At 36.2% G+C, this 17227-nt stretch overlaps 1 protein-coding gene across 2 annotated transcripts in view; it reads left to right on the top strand.

The window, feature by feature from the left end:
• Positions 1 to 17227, top strand: part of LOC129235870 (uncharacterized) — a 99058-nt gene that overhangs the window by 68925 nt on the left and 12906 nt on the right. The gene's annotated exons all lie outside the window — the stretch shown is intronic.

The following is a 17227-nucleotide window of genomic DNA, read 5'->3' as shown; positions in this document are numbered from 1 at the left end:
TATTCTCTATTGCCCAAATTGACAAACCTATAAAATTCTTTAACTTTGTTTTAAATTGATCCCCTCTCCATTTCTATTAAATGCCTCACGTGAGCGACTAACTGCAGTGTTTCCAATTTCAAATCCAAAAGCTGAATAAAAATCGCAAAATAATTTCGCATTCATGTTAATGGGAAGTCGCCACCTTTTTCGCCATCACAACCAACAACACATTAACCTAATTTGGCGTTTCATGCCACGACATGGCATGCCATGCGTATTTCAGACCGTATAACTCCATGTGCCATGACAAGCCAAGTTCAGTATGTCTTCTGAGAAACAAACACAACGCAATCCGTTAGGGACCAACGGTTACTTTCAATTAAATACCAGCGCATGATTGCAACGCGCTTCCGTTGCAGTGACTACGTATAGGCACATAATTACATACCATGTATAGATATGCATACATATGTATTCATTCACATACGAGGTGCGTTCAAAAAGTATCGCGAATTTTAAGTTTTTTTCAAAAATTATTTATTTATTTATTAATATCTATCACAACGCCCCTGCAATCGAAGAAAACGGTAAGCAAAAGTTTTACATGCGGCAGCTTCCATTGAGATGATTGAACTTTGATTTCCAAGTCATAACCATAAACCCACGATTCGTCACCAGTTATGACCCTCTGGAGCAAATTTGGGTCGTCGCGGACAGAGTCCAACATCTCATTAGCAATGTTCATGCGATGCTGCTTTTGGTCGAAATTGAGCAGTTTTGGTACGAATTTTGCCCAAATCATTGAAAAAAATCGAATGACACGAGCCAATTAATATGTCTAGGTCCTCAGCAACTTCTCTAACGGTGATTCGACGATTGGCCAATACCATTTTCTTGACTTCATCAATTTTTTCGTGTGTTGTTGAAGTGCTGCTCGGGCGTCCGACACGCTTTTCGTCATTCACATCTTCAGGACCTTCTGACAACATTTTGTACCACCGATAAACGTTGCTTTGGTCCAAAGTAGCTTCTCCGTATGACACAGTCAACATTCGGAACGCATCCGTGCACTTAAGGGGGGGGGTAACGTTAATTCATGGTAAAAAAGGCACATTTTTATGATTTTTTTTTGATGACACAGTTAAAATTTATTCGTCAAATCTTTTACTACATAAAACTATAGCATTTGAAGTATATTTTGTGAAATTTTCATCCAAAAATATTTAAAAATACGGCAATGGCAGAGATTATTCGGACGCATCTCAAAAAAAAGTAGTTTTGCGGTGCCCCTCATAACTCGGTGTTAAATCATCTGAAATCAAAAAACTAAAGTTATTTCGTTAGATAATCGTTTTCTCCGGGTAACGCCGAGAGGGTTTTTGAAATTAAAATTTTTTCGATTTTTGGGAACACGTTAAAGTCAAAAACACGATTTTCGCGTAAAAAATCGGTGAATTAGTTACCGTAAAAACAAAAGTATCAAAAAATTCGAAAAAAACTCTTCGGCGTTCCCTTGTAAAACATCTACAGAAAAAGTGTTCAAAATTTCAAAAGGATCGGTGCAGTAGTTTCAAAGTTATGAGGGGCACCGACTTTGAAAACGTAAGTTGTGGGAAAAACGCTTTAAAGTACAAATGGCGCGCGGTTGAGCCAAGTAGGTAGCAACACTTACATGGCTGTATCTTTGTAAGTTTTGCTCCGATTCATCTAAAATTTTCACAGAATATTCTTGAAAGGTTCTTCATTTAAAAAATCAAATAAAAAAAAAATGCAATAAAAAAAATTTAAAAACGTTACCCCCCCTTAATGTCGTGTTTCACACAAATTTTGATACACGTTCTTTGATCCAACTTTTTGAATAAAAAATCGAAGACGAGCCGAAATACGTGCAAGCAAAGCAGCTGCCAACAATTAACTGAACATTCAAAATGGCCGAACTCGTCGGCATGAGTGAGAGACATGAGTACCAACATATCGCCACAAAAAAATCGAAATTCGAATATACGTAGCCTGCGAAAATTCAAAATTCGCGATACTTTTTGAACACACCTCATACATGTATTAAATAGTGTCGTACCGGGTGTCTTTTAGAGATATCTAACTTTTTTTCTAATGTCAGAACATTGCCTTGATTAGTTTGAAACCTTTTAGCTAATTACGTGCGTACGGGGGCCCTTAATAATATCATCCAACCAGACAGATTTTGTACTACATTTTCCAAATTAGTTGTGCTTGGCTTGCTAATAACAGACCTATTGTTGGTTGTTTGAAAGAGTCAAATCGCATGACCAAGACGGCCAGTAGATAAATTCAAGCCTTGAGTTGATTTGGGCACCAAAACTGCTTCCTTCACTATTTGTTTCTCACACTGTGTGGAAAGTGGGAGCGTATTGCTGGAGCCACTTAGCTCTCAGGTAATTACTGTTGCCGCAAATCAAAATTTTGCGAATCACTTGTTTATAGCGCCTACAATTGTTTACACTACCCATACGAGTGTAAGCTTTTTTGACTTGCAGTCGCGCACAGAGCAATTCGGTCCATAGAGGTACCAGATGGAGTTCATTAGTTATGTGTTTTGAAATAGTCCGCATGTTTGATTGTTTCTATTAAGAATTTAAGGAGACATTTCCTACCCACAGCTGAGATGTCTTCTAATACGTCAAACTATAGTGCCCCCAAATATTTGAGGGTGTTTTGAATAACGCAGGACATCCACAAAGGAGATGCTCTACGGCTAACCTGGGCCCTGCATTCCTCGCTCTCCGAGATTCCTATCAGGGCTATGTTCCGTTAGCACGCCCCTCATGGCTTTACAATATTTTCGTGTTAGTGAGTACGAGCTTCGTATAGCCTTTGGTATTTCGTTAACAAGATCCCAGGATAGAGAGACCCCGTGTTTCGATATACCATATTGTCTATCATCTCGTTCCCTTTAATGCCCTTAAGTCCTGGAACCCAATGGAAATGTAGCTTACAATTCGCTGCTAACCTTTTTACTGCCTCCCTGCTCTGAAGACCGACCTTGGACGTTATACTAAACGATGTAATTGCTTGTAACCTTGGGCCCAGTAGTAACACAATCTAGATCTGCTGCCTTTTCAACTATGAAAACCTCAGCTGAAGCTTATACGACTTCTTTAGTTCTATCTCTGGACAGTACACCCCAGCGCCTCCTCCATATAAAAGTTAAGTGTATTGGAGCTGAAGCCCTTACGATATCCTTCTTTTCCGATAGTGATCTTGAACCTTTAAAAGCCGGAGCCATATAGTCAATATAGTCCATATTGACTATATTCTGGGTTATTGAGTTATGTATTAAAAAAATTACTTTCCATACAAATCGATTAACCCTTATGCGCCCAAATGTAATTATTTAAGCTTTCTTACGTACTTATATACACCTTCGGCGATCCCCCGTAAAACTGCCTATTTAAAGTTTTTAACCCTCTAATTGCCTTACGGCGGTCGCTGTAGCCGACCGTTGGTACCTATGTAACGTAGGTTCGAATCTCCGTGCATGAAACACCATTATGATAGATTTGTCTAATAGCGTTTGCCTCTCGGCAGGTAAGGGCAAGCCTCCGAAAGCATTTATGCCATGAAAAAGCTCCACTCCCGTTTGGAGTCGGATTAAATCTGTAGAAGAAGCTCGGTCTAACATCCAAAAAGGTATAAGCACCAATTATATATATATTGATATATATAATTGGCGCGTACACCCTTTTTGGGTGTTTGGCCGCGCTCCTCCTTCTATTTGTGGTGTGCGTCTTGATGTTGTTCCACAAATGGATGATGGATGATATACATATATGTAGGTATATATAATTGCCTTTTTAACGACATTTTATTATAGCGGTTTTGAGGACGGGTCAATAAGTTAGAGGGTTAAAAAATACTACTAAATTCGTTGTATGCATATAATATTCGTTAAATTAATTGCACTCTCGGCCTCAATATAAAAATTTTCACCACCGCAAAAAAAATCTGAGACAACCTCTTTCAAATTATTAGCGTTTGTTCGTGTTGAGTAACATTTTTATGAAATTGCGGGACTGAAGAAGTACTGTGTCAAGTAGACTTTTAAGTAGAGTTTTGGCGAACATGGACGTCAAAAGTAAAAAGTTTCAGAAAAACTCTGTAACGTTTTGCAGGTACGTATAATCATAGAAACTTGTTCTGGACCAACGAGCGCTCAAATACACATAACTCCGTCAATTTTGCTTCGATCGGCTTGAAATTTCGACAAAAAATTTCTAAATACATATATTTAAAAAATAAATTAAAAATGTTACAAATTAAAAATGAAATGTTTTGACTTGAACCGACACATACCTGTTGTGATTTCTATAGTCTGAGAAAACACCCTTTATATTTTTCGCAACACTTTTACAGCGAATAGGCAAAATTAACGCATAAATAAGTACGAATGTGTGCGTTTGTGCAGATTTTATTGGCGAATTTCGTGGTGAACATCGCTCACATTTTGGTGTGGCAATCACTGATATTTAAGCTTGTAAATTTGTTGTTCGTTAACACGCTTGACAGTCGTCCGCTAACCATATTTTAAATGTAGTTGCAGCACATAAAAGTGTTTTTTAGATGATTGATAGGCTACGCCCTTCAATTCACATTTCGGTGTGCCTAGCGGAATCTATCAGCAATGCCAATCGGCCTGTTTGTTATTAGCATCGAAGGTAATGTAGTTAAATTGATGAATCTTTATACAAAATGCGATATTTCAAAATCGCAAAACTCTCTTTTTGAAGCTGACGCATACAGCTAATAAATGATGCTTCTCAAAAAAGGAGTGATTGCAAAGGCTTTTAAAAAAAAATAAAATTTTGCATAAATGCATAAAATGTGCTCCAAGACAGGTAGCCATAAGATGACTAATATTGGGTTTTTGGTTATTGGAACTTTGCATGCATTCAGAAGTTTAATGAATGTAATAAATTGAAAAAAATTTAAAACCCAATGAAATTCGAATCATTAGATTATAGAAATAGGAAAACGAGATACGCCAAAAATTAAAATATTAGAGCAATTCAAAATTGGGTGCAAATGACACAATGACATTTTCAAATAACCATGGCAACACAACTATCATATTATATTTAAATAAGTACATAGGGACTGAACCGAATTTAGCTTGAAATTTCTAAGCATCAAAAATAAGTAGACTAGTTAATATTTTTATTTTTTTATTTTGCTATACAGTCTGTCTAACCGAAGGGTGATCGCCATAACATGATCGTCTGACAAACTACATTGTATGGATTTATAATATTTATGATATGCAATATATTCATTAAAAACTATAGTCCTCACCATTAGCTATAATAGTTAGCTAATATTTGTGTTGATTTCTGCGCAAGTTATGGAGATAATCGTCTCTAAATCGGCCGAATTTGCCTTCATCACTCTTTGACCGTTCTTTGTTTTCCTTTGAGTTTTTGCTTAGTTATTGTCCAAACATTTTTAATAGGGCTGCCATTAGGCTGTGAAGGCTAATATAATTTTTCAATCCCATTTTGTTGTTTACACCTTACACACCTTCAGCTTCGATGCTTGGGAGGTTTGCTAATTCTTCCAAACATCTTCGCAATCAACGGTAATAATTCTTTTTGGTACATTTTATTCATCAAAACTGTGTTCAAATTGGTGGCAAACATAAATAAACGGCCAAATCCTTTTTCGGATACTGAAAAGTTCGTTGAAGTTGTCGATTATCAGCAGTACCCCAGGACCGACGTATGCAACTATTCACCCAAAAGAAAAATTCATCCGTGAATATTACGTTTGCACAATTCCGTTCTGAATTTGCCTTAGCCCACGCAAGTCTTTTTTCAATGTGTGACAATGAGAGCAGCGTTTTTTTTTTTAATGTGCTCTGGAATTTGAGGCCTTCTGCTCGTAGACGTCCTGGAATCGTGTATTTGGATATATTAACACCACTTTTCCTTAAAACTATTTCAGCTTCCTGTACGGATGTGTCACAAACAAATCAATGATCCCCTGATCTTAGTTTAGAGAGGTATTTTGTTTTGGGGTCTCGTCTTGGAAATTATCAACGTTTTTAGCTTCCGTAGCTGTAGAAGCATGGGAAATTTTTGGCCCTTGAGGGTGTGTGCATAGAAACACTGCTTCACATCGTTTTTTATACGCGGAACTCATTTTGTAAAATCAAAGTACGCTTCCTACATTTCTCACAAAACTAAGAAATTGTACAATGTTTATTGCGAAAATGATACGGCTATTTAGCTCCATATACATTTTTTTATAACGGCCCAAAGGTATGATATCATACCATCTTGGTGGCCAATCCACTGGTCCGAAACGAAGATGCTGTAAATCCATTGTAGCGCCGCCTTGTTGGAACCAAATATTGTGGAGATGATGGGCTTCAATTTCCGGCACCAAAAAGGACGCACTAAACGGTAGTTTTCAATGGCCGGTAGTTTAGCGTAAGTGCACTAGTCTGCCATCTCAGAGGTTGTGCATTTAAATCCCATGTAAAGCACGGTCATCGCACTTGTCCAAATTTACCTACTTTCCCTGTTTCTCAAAAAAAAAAATTCCAATTCCATTTCTCAACCCCAAAAAAACTTACCCTTCCCATCTTTACTCCCGCACTAGTCTGCGCATTGTGGCTGCGAAAACAAAGAAAAACACACAGTTACACATTGCATCAGTAGCGCCAGCAAGAGGAAGCGGGCGACGACGGTAATAGCGCAGACGCACGAAATTTAGCGAAGTCCTCAACCATATGTGCGATCCTTCTGCCAGAAAAGTGTGAGACACAGCTGGCGCTCCAAGAGCAGTAAGAAGGCGTTGTTCCTAAGCAACGACCTGGTGGGCATTCCCACTACTTAGGTTAGGTAGCGGCAGGCTAATCACCTACGCTGTCAGAAATCAAAAATAGATTAACGAAACCAAAGCAAGACTGAGTCTTGTTGAGCCCCTATGCTTCCGAGAGGAGCAAAACAAGGAAAAAAATGACTGTTATTGAATGACACGGGTTGCCCAAATAAGGCAATTTTGCTTATTGACACAGCCATTCAGGCAAAAACGGGCCTCATCGCTGACACCATAAGTTGGCCCGAGCGCGCTTTGAATACTTTTCGCTGAGCGCTGAATATCCGTAATACAATTAATTGTACGATTTGACAGTAGTCATACATGATCTGTCAAAAAAACTCTATTGGAAAAAATACCTCCAATCTGATTACCCTTTATTTCCCATACATGTAAGGGGAATGCTGCTGGAGTCCGTGGCCAGGTGTCAATCCGGGGGGTTCCGGTAACGTAGAACCGACTGTCGTGGGAGCGCAGTATCGTCCGTTGCTGATGACTGAATTGCAAGTTTGTTTGGAAAGGTTCTAATTTCTTCACTTTAACAATTTCTCGAATGAAAGTCAACGTGGCGGTTACTAATAAGTTTTTGATAAGTTCTGCTCTACTTCAGATCGCGAATCATCCATATTTGGGGCATTTGGGAACGAATTTTTAGGTTAATTTGTATAAGTAATAAAATACGCACCCAAAGTTTGCTCATTTGTTGCTGCAGAGGTTAAAAATCAGCAGAGGTTAAAATCAAACATGAAAACTTATATGAAGCAAATGATATTTGCACATGTCTTCAGAAATTACATAACTTTAATTTCACACCTTTTTCAACATTTCATTGCCTCTGCCTGTCGAATCCAGAAAAAACCTTTTCTATCAACCTAATATGTACATGCAAGTTTATACGAGATGCATTTTATGTCGTCGGTTGATGTTTTAATGCACTGCTGTAACACTGTGGTACAAAAAAAAAAGTTGCAAAAAAACTTTGGATCGGACATGATGAGGGTTGTAGCTTATGAAAAACTGAAAATAATGGTATAGTTGAAATTTCCAATACACCCCCAAAATCTCATTTTATGGCCATAAAACCGTTTTTCAGTAGGTTGATATGAACAATCACTCCTAACTTCGCCAATTTCCATCCGATTTCGAATTTGCTTTTTTAGTTCGAAAGAACAAAAACAAGCCTTTTTGACAGTGTGTTAACATTTTTTCTGAAATGACAACTGACGAGACTGTAGACGTAAGTATTTGGAATTTTTTTATTTTTTCTCTATTTTTTCGACTTTGACATAATTTTTACGATATTATCCGATATCGAGGATTTTTTTTAGTACACTACTGTTATAGTAAATTTAATTTTGCGTCGAATGAGCAATATTTGACTGTAATTGAATTAAAATTAGTAGAGTTGTGCGAGTTTTAAGAGTTTTTGTTTTTTTTTTACTAATTTGGAATGTTGGTATAGCTTACGCTAAATGGGAATAAGGACGTGTTTTGATGCGTTATTATAGATACGTAATATTTATTGGAGTATATATGAATACATAAGAGTACACTGTACTGCATACAACAGAACTGGTTAGAACTTACGAAAATATCTGACATATTATAGCACATTTTTTTCAATAGAAATATGGAAAAGCTCCCAAGTGTGCCAAAGTTCACACTGTACATTGATTAACAAAAGAAGTTTGTTATTATAATTTAACCTTATTAAAACGTCAAAGTTTTATTGTTTGTTTCATTGAAATTGAAAAGATATAAATCAAAACGTTGCCAGAAAAGTCAAATTTCTCAATATTCTCCGATGATATGGCATCATCAGCCTTATCATAAACCAGATGATTGTTATTTTTGTAAAACGGACGTAAACGGTCATCATTATAAAACTCGAAAGCACATAAAGTATGCTGATGTTGCAACTGTTAAGGGGGTCTTCTACCGTCGCGCCTTAATCTCGGGCCTATTTTTGGGAATTAATTACAAAGCAACCACTTGAGATAATGAAATCAGATTTTTTTTATTTAATTTGCACAAGTTTGCACTATTTAAAAATATATTTTTCAAATCGAATTCTTTGGCCCTGTGTCCTTGAACCGTCCTCGAGGTTGCCCTTGTAAAAATGTCCTAGGCGACTTTGTGGCACGCGATCGACCATTTTACTTATCTGAAATCAAAAAAAATTTTTTTTTTATCATAAAGTGTAGCGTTGGCTATGTTTTCCCAGTGGCGATTTTAAATATTTTGAAATTTGTAAAAAATGCGTGATTTTAAAAAAAAAGTTTGAAAATTTCCTCTTTTTTTTACACTTTAGAGGCCCGCAAAATTAAACTAATCAAAAATTGAAAAAAGTGGTCTGGGAAAACATAGCGAGATGTTCACTGAATAACTGGAAAAAAGATGGAATGAATTCGACAAATATTTATAGTAGATGTGTGACCAGAAAGTTGAAAAAAGTTAACTTTCGGGAAAAGGCGTTTAAAGATAAAGAAACGCTCGAAAATGCCACGCGCATGCATGTATTCTCCCCGAAATGCTCATGAAGGAACATGTTTTTCATAAAACCCTCTTTATAGCATACTCTTAACATTAGTAGCTTTTAAAAAATCTAAAAAAAAAAAAATCGATTTTTTCAAACCGTGACGGTAGAAGACCCCCTTAAGAACCCCGTAGTCTTGGACGATATGATTGACTCAACTGCAGGTCATGAACTGAAGGAAGTTCAACTCATTGCTGATGATGATCAAACTGATAACAATAAACCTGATGATGAAGAGTACTTTCCGTCTGGTTCTAAGTTTTCAGAACGAGACATTGTATCAAATTCAGATTTTCAGGATCTTTCTCGTGATTTACATACTTCTATCGGGAAGACAATCTGAAACGCTCGCTTCTCGATTTAAACAATGGAATTTAGTTGATGACGACTTCAGATGAATGATGATGATCGAATTTCTTACAGAGAAGTATTCAAAACTGATGAAGAAATGACAAATGTACCGTACCATACTAAACTCCAAAGGGCCGTTTCCAATGCATTTTTAAGTTTGGAACCAGTGCCGTTGTGTACTGCACCGTACCATACCGTACAGTGCTGCACTGCACAATACTCCAATAAATATTATGCGTTTATAATGACACTTGTTATTATTTTCATGCTTCGAAACGCATACCAAATCTCGTAGTAAAAAAAGAAAAAATCTTAAAACCCACACAACTCTATTAATTTTAATTCAATTACAGTCAAATATAGCTCATTCGACGCAAAATTAAATTTACTATAACAGTAGTGTACTAAAAAAAATCCTCAATATCGGATAATATCGTAAAAATTATGTCAAAGTCGAAAAAATAGAGAAAAAATAAAAAAGTTCCAAATACTTCCGTCTACAGTCTCGTCAGTTGTCATTTCAGAAAAAATGTTAACACACTGTCAAAAAGGCTTGTTTTTGTTCTTTCGAACTAAAAAAGCAAATTCGAAATCGGATGGAAATTGGCGAAGTTAGGAGTGATTGTTCATATCAACCTACTGAAAAACGGTTTTATGGCCATAAAATGAGATTTTGGGGGTGTATTGGAAATTTCAACTATACCATTATTTTCAGTTTTTCATAAGCTACAACCCTCACCATGTCCGATCCAAAGTTTTTTTGCAACTTTTTTTTTTGTACCACAGTGTAATTTATACTTTGGTGTTTGATTTTATGGCTTTTAACATTTATATGGCACATAGGTATATGATTTTTTCCAATTGCTCCCTAACCTCTTGTCTCTCTGCTGCGACCTTAACGAGTGACACCCGGATATTGAGCCACGCTTTGTATCATTGTGTGCCTCTTTTCTGGTATACGGCAACTTAGTTGCCGGCCAGTATTTATTTTATCTGAAAGTGCATGCAAATTTTCGAAATTATTACGAATTTTCAAATTATATCACGACAATTTCAAACGCACCTAATTTTGTCCTCATTTTTTCATTACACTTACAAATGAACCTTTAGTTAAATACGTTTTTTTTTTACTCATTTCAGTAAGTGTTTTCAGTTTAATATGTTTGCAGAAGTCTCACTAAATTTTTTGTTTCCAAGTAGTTTAGATTTTCGCTGCAGAGAAACCGAGTTTTGAAATTTACATAGAAGGAATTTTATATTAATAATTATTAATTATTGAATTTGAAAAGTCTTGATGTGTTAAGAAAAACATATTAAAAATATTTTAGACCAAAAAATATTTGCAAATAAATTTCATAATCACAAAATTTAGTAAAAAGCAGTTTTTAATGCATCACAGATACTTATTTATATGTAAACGCCTTCACGGCTTCAAAAGATTTAAACCAAAAATTGCACAGCTTTTTATTTTTAATTAACTCGTGAATAAACATAGTGAAATATGTATATATTGTGTATGTATATATGTAAGTATTAGGGTGGGACGAAAATTTTTCGACAAACCATATGGTATTTTCGGCTACTATAGATAATTCTAAGAGAAAGTGTAGAAGAAACCACCATACAAAATGCTTATGTTTCAGTTTATACAATTTTCTATTGACTTTCACACATTTACCTTCCACAATACATTTTTTTACCGTTCTCTAAATTTAAAATATTGTTTGCTTTCAATGTAAGATAATTGGGATCTACTTTCTAATGGTGACACCATAAATTACAGTACGTCCCGATACTCTAGTTAAACATTGAAGGTGCCTTTCCGTTCCTTCCTTAGAAGAACACTACCGATTATACTTGGGATATATGTATAACCGACATTGTCGGTTCTATGACAGTCGGTTCTGCGCATCCGGAACGATTCGGACTTATATCCGGCCAAGGACTGTTTGTTCAGCAGCATTCCACGCATATGTAATGGGAATGTTTATGCTGCTAAAGCAACAACGACGGAAATATGGTTAGGCTCTAAATATCAATATCAAAAGCCTAACTCATTCTCTTCCGCACGTGTGATTTTACATCCCTTTCCAGCGCAAGTGGGGGTAGAGAAAAAAATGAACATAGGAACTTATCTACACCCAAGATAAGATATAATGAAAAGAGCAGTGTTCCTAAGGTATTTAGTGTCGCTGATTACAAATCTGAAGTCAAACATTCCATTTAAAAAGAAATAAAAAAATCAAATTCAAATTTTCAAATCTAATTTCATTTTTTTCCCTACCCCCGTAGACATAAGTACACCCCCTACTCTAAGGGTGCATGCGAACAATTTGGGTTTGGGCTTATTTCAAAGAGCAAAGTTCAACCTTCAATTACTGACAATAACGAAGATCGTAGCACGTTAGGGTTCTGCTCCACAATTTTTGAAAAATGGCCAAATACGCTATTTTTAGGGGTTTCAACCCCCTTTTTCTTGAAAACCTGACGTGATGGAAAATTTTTGAACTCGGATTCGTGCTCACCGCAAAAATTTCCCTCGGGAACACTAGGTCACATCTTATTCGCATCAGAAAAATTGAAATTTGCAGGGCAGTGTAATATATGTAGGGTCTTCCAAGCAGAAGTGTTATTTTGAGATTCAAAGAAAAATGCTATTTTTTGATATAAATGATCGGATGTTTATTTCATAATAAAGAGGAAGGTATGCCGTGAATAGTGGAAAATAATATCAGGCAAATGACTACCACGATGAAATTTTCCATAACCGAATTGCAAAGTGGCTGTCCTCGATAGCCTCACGAATTCCATCTTTGAGGTCTTGAGTTGACCCTGGGCTGTTGGCGTAGACCTTCTCTTTCAGTTACCCCAAAGAAAAAATTTACTGGTCAATTGTGATCACCTCTTCGAGAGATAACACGGTCCGGAAACTTTTCTCCCGTAAAAGATCAATGGTTTCGTTCCTTGTGCGGCACATAGCGCCGTCTTGTTGAAAATAAACGTTGTCCAGATCAATACCATCCAAGTCCGGCCATAAAAAATCGTTAATTATCTCTCGATAGCGCAATCCATTCACCAATACCACCTGTTATTCGAAAACCCTTTCATAACATTTTTCTTTACTGGCTTCTGCAAAGATAAAAAGATTTGAAAACAAATACATGTATTTTTGATACATTGCATATTATACCACTAAAGTTTTTGTCCTTCAAGTCCAACTTAGGCACTGCGCACTTATCTCATCTAACCTCCGGTCACCACTAACAGATCAGGATAATCAAGTTCATTAAGATCACCCTAACGCCTGTCTTTTCATTTACATAAAATTAGTTTATATCCAGGCAAAAGTATGAACTGTGTGAAAAATTGTACATGAATTGTAAACAAGTAATGTAAAATGAATCTACAGAGATGCCAAATATACAGAATTAGTGATCACACTCCTAGTTGAAATTTTGAAGCACTTCATCAGCGAATACACCTGTCCATTACATATCTCGATTTTTAGCAGTGAATATAAAAAATTGTTTGGTTGGTTTCAACAAAATGTCTGTTCCTTGGATCGATTACTAGGTTTTTGAACTAAATTATGTACATTTAAATATTGTGGATATTATATATAGAAATTGGCGTTTACACCCTTTTTGGGTGTTTGGCCGAGCTCGTTCTCCTATTTGTGGCGTACGTCCTATTGTAATTCCAAAAATGGAGAGGCCTACAGTTTAAGCCGACTCCGAGCGGCAGATATTTTGTTTTATGAGAAGCTTTCTCATGGCAGAAATACACTCGCAGGTTTGCCATTACCTGCCGAGGGGCGACTCCTATTAGAAAAAAACTGTTTCTTCTTTTTGATATTCCCACATACATATATACTTCAATGGAAAAAGTTGGAGAGAAGGAGAGTTTAAGTGAATTGAAAGAAAGTTACAATTTGACAATTGTGATTGAGTACAGAATTTTTGCTTGAATGTGTTGGAGTTTTCGGTCAGATACGTCTTATATGTGACGCGGAGTTTCCTGAGTCTTGTAAAGGCGGAATGAAACAATTTAAATATTCTAACAAGTGCTCGTAGGGAATATTTCGTGCGAAAGGTGGCTCAGTAAGTTTGAAAATTACATGCATAGTCACTCGAAAATGTACGATTTTTTATAGACTTATCACGTATTGCAACAATGAAGCTTTAAAATTTCACATTAAAATACATTGAAACGTAAAATTGTTTTGATATAAAAAGCCAATCAAGGCGAATTTATTACAGGTGATGGCATCCGCCAAGTAAAAGCATACATACATACCTCTATTTTGTTTTTTCTTTTCGGATTCCATCACGTCAAAATTAGCTGGGATCTTGTTACCATCTATGGCATGTAATGCTACAAAAGCAATTTGGGCAAAATGGAAAATGTCTGTCAAAGGTAAAATTACGCTACGTTAGTTGCGTTGATCATAGGCCACTGTCTCCTAGGTGGACATGCCCAAAGATTGAACGTACCTCAATTCAACTATTGCAGAAGCTGCAAGAATAAGTGGGAGGAAGAGTCTGTCAGGCATATTCTCTGTTACTATCCCGAGTGGCATGCCATTAGGCTTAGATACTTAGTCTCATCGTACTTGAATGATACTGGTGACCTTAGGGATATAATTGTCAGCCAGATCAATGGGCTTGCACTTAAAACAAAAAGGTTTAACGAGGAGTAGAAGATAAACTGCAATGGATCGGCAACGGGCTAAGTGAGTTGGTTTAGAGACCGACTGCCACTTCCATAAATCCGCCTCGAAGTCAATGTTTTGTTTTTTTAACATTACATTGCTTTTTAAGCAAAAACAAAAAAGGGAAAGTGTGTAAGAAATAGTGAATACATTTTAAGACAGGCAAGGAATGAAAAAAATTGAATTTTGTGATCAAGTAATTTTTTTGAAGTGAAAACTTCTTTAGAATCGTTGGGAGTGATTTGAGACTCGATGAAACGAAAAAGCGACACTACGAAGCGTTATATGTTGATATAGGTATATGTGTGTGGCTGCGTACTGCTGAGCCACGCTAGTATAGTGAGTATTGTAGTATGTATACTACACTGCCTATTACTTGCTTTGGTGTTTAGTTCAAGCGTCATACGTATGTATGTTTGCATGTATGCTAGTACGTATGTGTGCGCGCCTGCGTATTACGGAGCCACGGTGAGCGAGAAGGCATTATGTATACCTATACTACACTACCTAATACTTGCTTAGACCAAGCGTCCTACGAATGTTTGTGTGTATGTTAGTACGTCTGTGTAATATACGCGTTACGACGCTCATAATAGCAACCGCGTGTGCTGTATTGCGTCCGTATTTTTATGTTCGTAAATATTTTCATTTTTAAATATTTACCGCAATTGCAGGCGGTGTTGCAATATACCACAATCAAAATGACGGTGCTCGTATTGTAACTCCACAGATAGATCTGAATGCACAGCAACTAGAATCACTGTCTGTTCAGCTCACTAAAGTGGGAGAAATATGTGCATGCGAAACCAGATTGAGCAATGGAAAAACAGTTTTAATTGTGGCAATTTATATTTCACCGAATCATCACGGAATTCATTCACGAAAATTTAATAAAGTATACACCAGAAGTATCGCGGATACTTAGAAAATATTACGATAAAGTTCCAATGATTTTAAGTGGCGATTTTAACGTAAATTTTGCATTGGACACAGCGGTTCCTTTAATTGACTTTCTCAATACAACATTCAATTTAAAAATGTGTAAAGACAACACGATCAAAAACAACAATTGACGCGGTATTTCAAAGATAAGTTGACAACATCGAAACCAAAGCATTTGTATCATATTTTAGCTATCACAAGCCACTCGTATCATTTGTTGAAATTGCAAACATTGAGGATGAATAATAATAAAATGAAGAAAATAAAATATGAACTTTATAGCAATATTATAATGAACCTATAATAATCCCGCTCCTAATGCTGCTTTCGTCTCATTCTCTCTCAGTTTGTTTTACGGAAGGTTTCACTTCTATCGCGTCTAACCTTTAGACTGGTATTTTTTTTTTTAATTAAAAATGCTTAACTCATTTCCAACTTTGCTATAGATTAAAAAAAAAAAATATATATATACGATTCAGCTAAAAAAATCGAACCACTGTAGTTTATATGTATATTTATGTGTATATGTATATAGACATGTTTTGAATGACAGTGTGTAGTGATAACTCACACACTTATTTGCCTGTCACTGCTGCCTAATTCGATCTTTTGAGATAAACCTCATTGGAGATTCTCTGACTGGTAGGCTGCCGCTGCTGAGGGCTAAACAAGAATAATTCATATGCTTTATATTATATTATATATCAACGAAAAGTGGTTAGGCCAAGGCTCTTCGTCAGATTGCAGTGTTTGTCGTTTTTTGCCACCTTCGATTGGAATGTCTTTCGTGGTTGCCATGCCCGAAGTGCCATAATAATACAGAGTGAACGATATGAACTGCTTGTATCTGTAAAACAGCTCATGACATCAACGTCAAAATTGTTCTAAAGACAGTTCAATATATTGTTTATAAGCCATCAAAAGCATTTGCATCTCAGTTTTGTTGAATTTTTTTTTCTTTGATGGAATTCAAACGTAATAGAGTGATTGCGTTATATTTCGCTGGAAAATCACAACCAGCCATTGTTCGAGAGCTCAGTCACCTCAAAGTAAATAAAATGTTTGTGTATCGCACTATAAAACGTTACAATGATACAGGTAGCATTGCAAAACGCTATGGAGGTGGATCAAAACGGCAAACGGCAAACGGTGGACGGTAGGCAACGGCAAAGGGCGAATGTATTTCTATATGTATACTTTCTCTCAAGCCTAGGTACAATGCCTTCCCAACTAAGAGGTATGTATTATAGTTGCTTAAGTTGTTAAGATCGCACCAAATGGCAAGAAAAGGCATTACTGATAGGGTATACCCAGAATAAAGATTAAAACATCCTATAAACCTCCCTAGAGACAAACTGAATAGCAGTAGAACAAAAACAGCAAGATCGAAGTATTTTGTTTTTGGTCCTTAGAATGTCGAAATCCATAAAACAAAAATTGACAGTTTAGAACAATTTAAACATATTTGAAAATAATCATTTGCTAATACCTAAGGCGCATTCATTAAAGGTGGTGGCACTAGGCCAACAACAATGTTTTGTACGTTTGATTGTCACGGCAAAGCATTGGCGAAGTATTATAGAAAACAATGAATGAATTCGCTTTGTTTACTTTTGTGCTGACAGCCACATGGGATTGCCGATACCTGATTTACCGGTTCCCCTTGTTACTCCTGTTCAATGTGCCTTGGCTGAAATACAGAAAACATTTTCTTGCAAGTATATAAACGTCAAACGGTTTTAAATATTCTGAAATTTTCAACTATAAATTTTGAACTGAACGAATTTTCTGAGAGAAAGAAATCTTTTTTTAGAAGTGAAAGAAAATTTCTAAAATTGGGCAAAAGTGAT

This window comes from Anastrepha obliqua, chromosome 1 (genome assembly GCF_027943255.1).
Source record: "Anastrepha obliqua isolate idAnaObli1 chromosome 1, idAnaObli1_1.0, whole genome shotgun sequence".
Taxonomy (NCBI): Eukaryota; Metazoa; Arthropoda; class Insecta; order Diptera; family Tephritidae; genus Anastrepha; species Anastrepha obliqua.
Note: the sequence above shows the minus strand (reverse complement) of the source record. Positions and strands in the feature narration are given on the sequence as shown.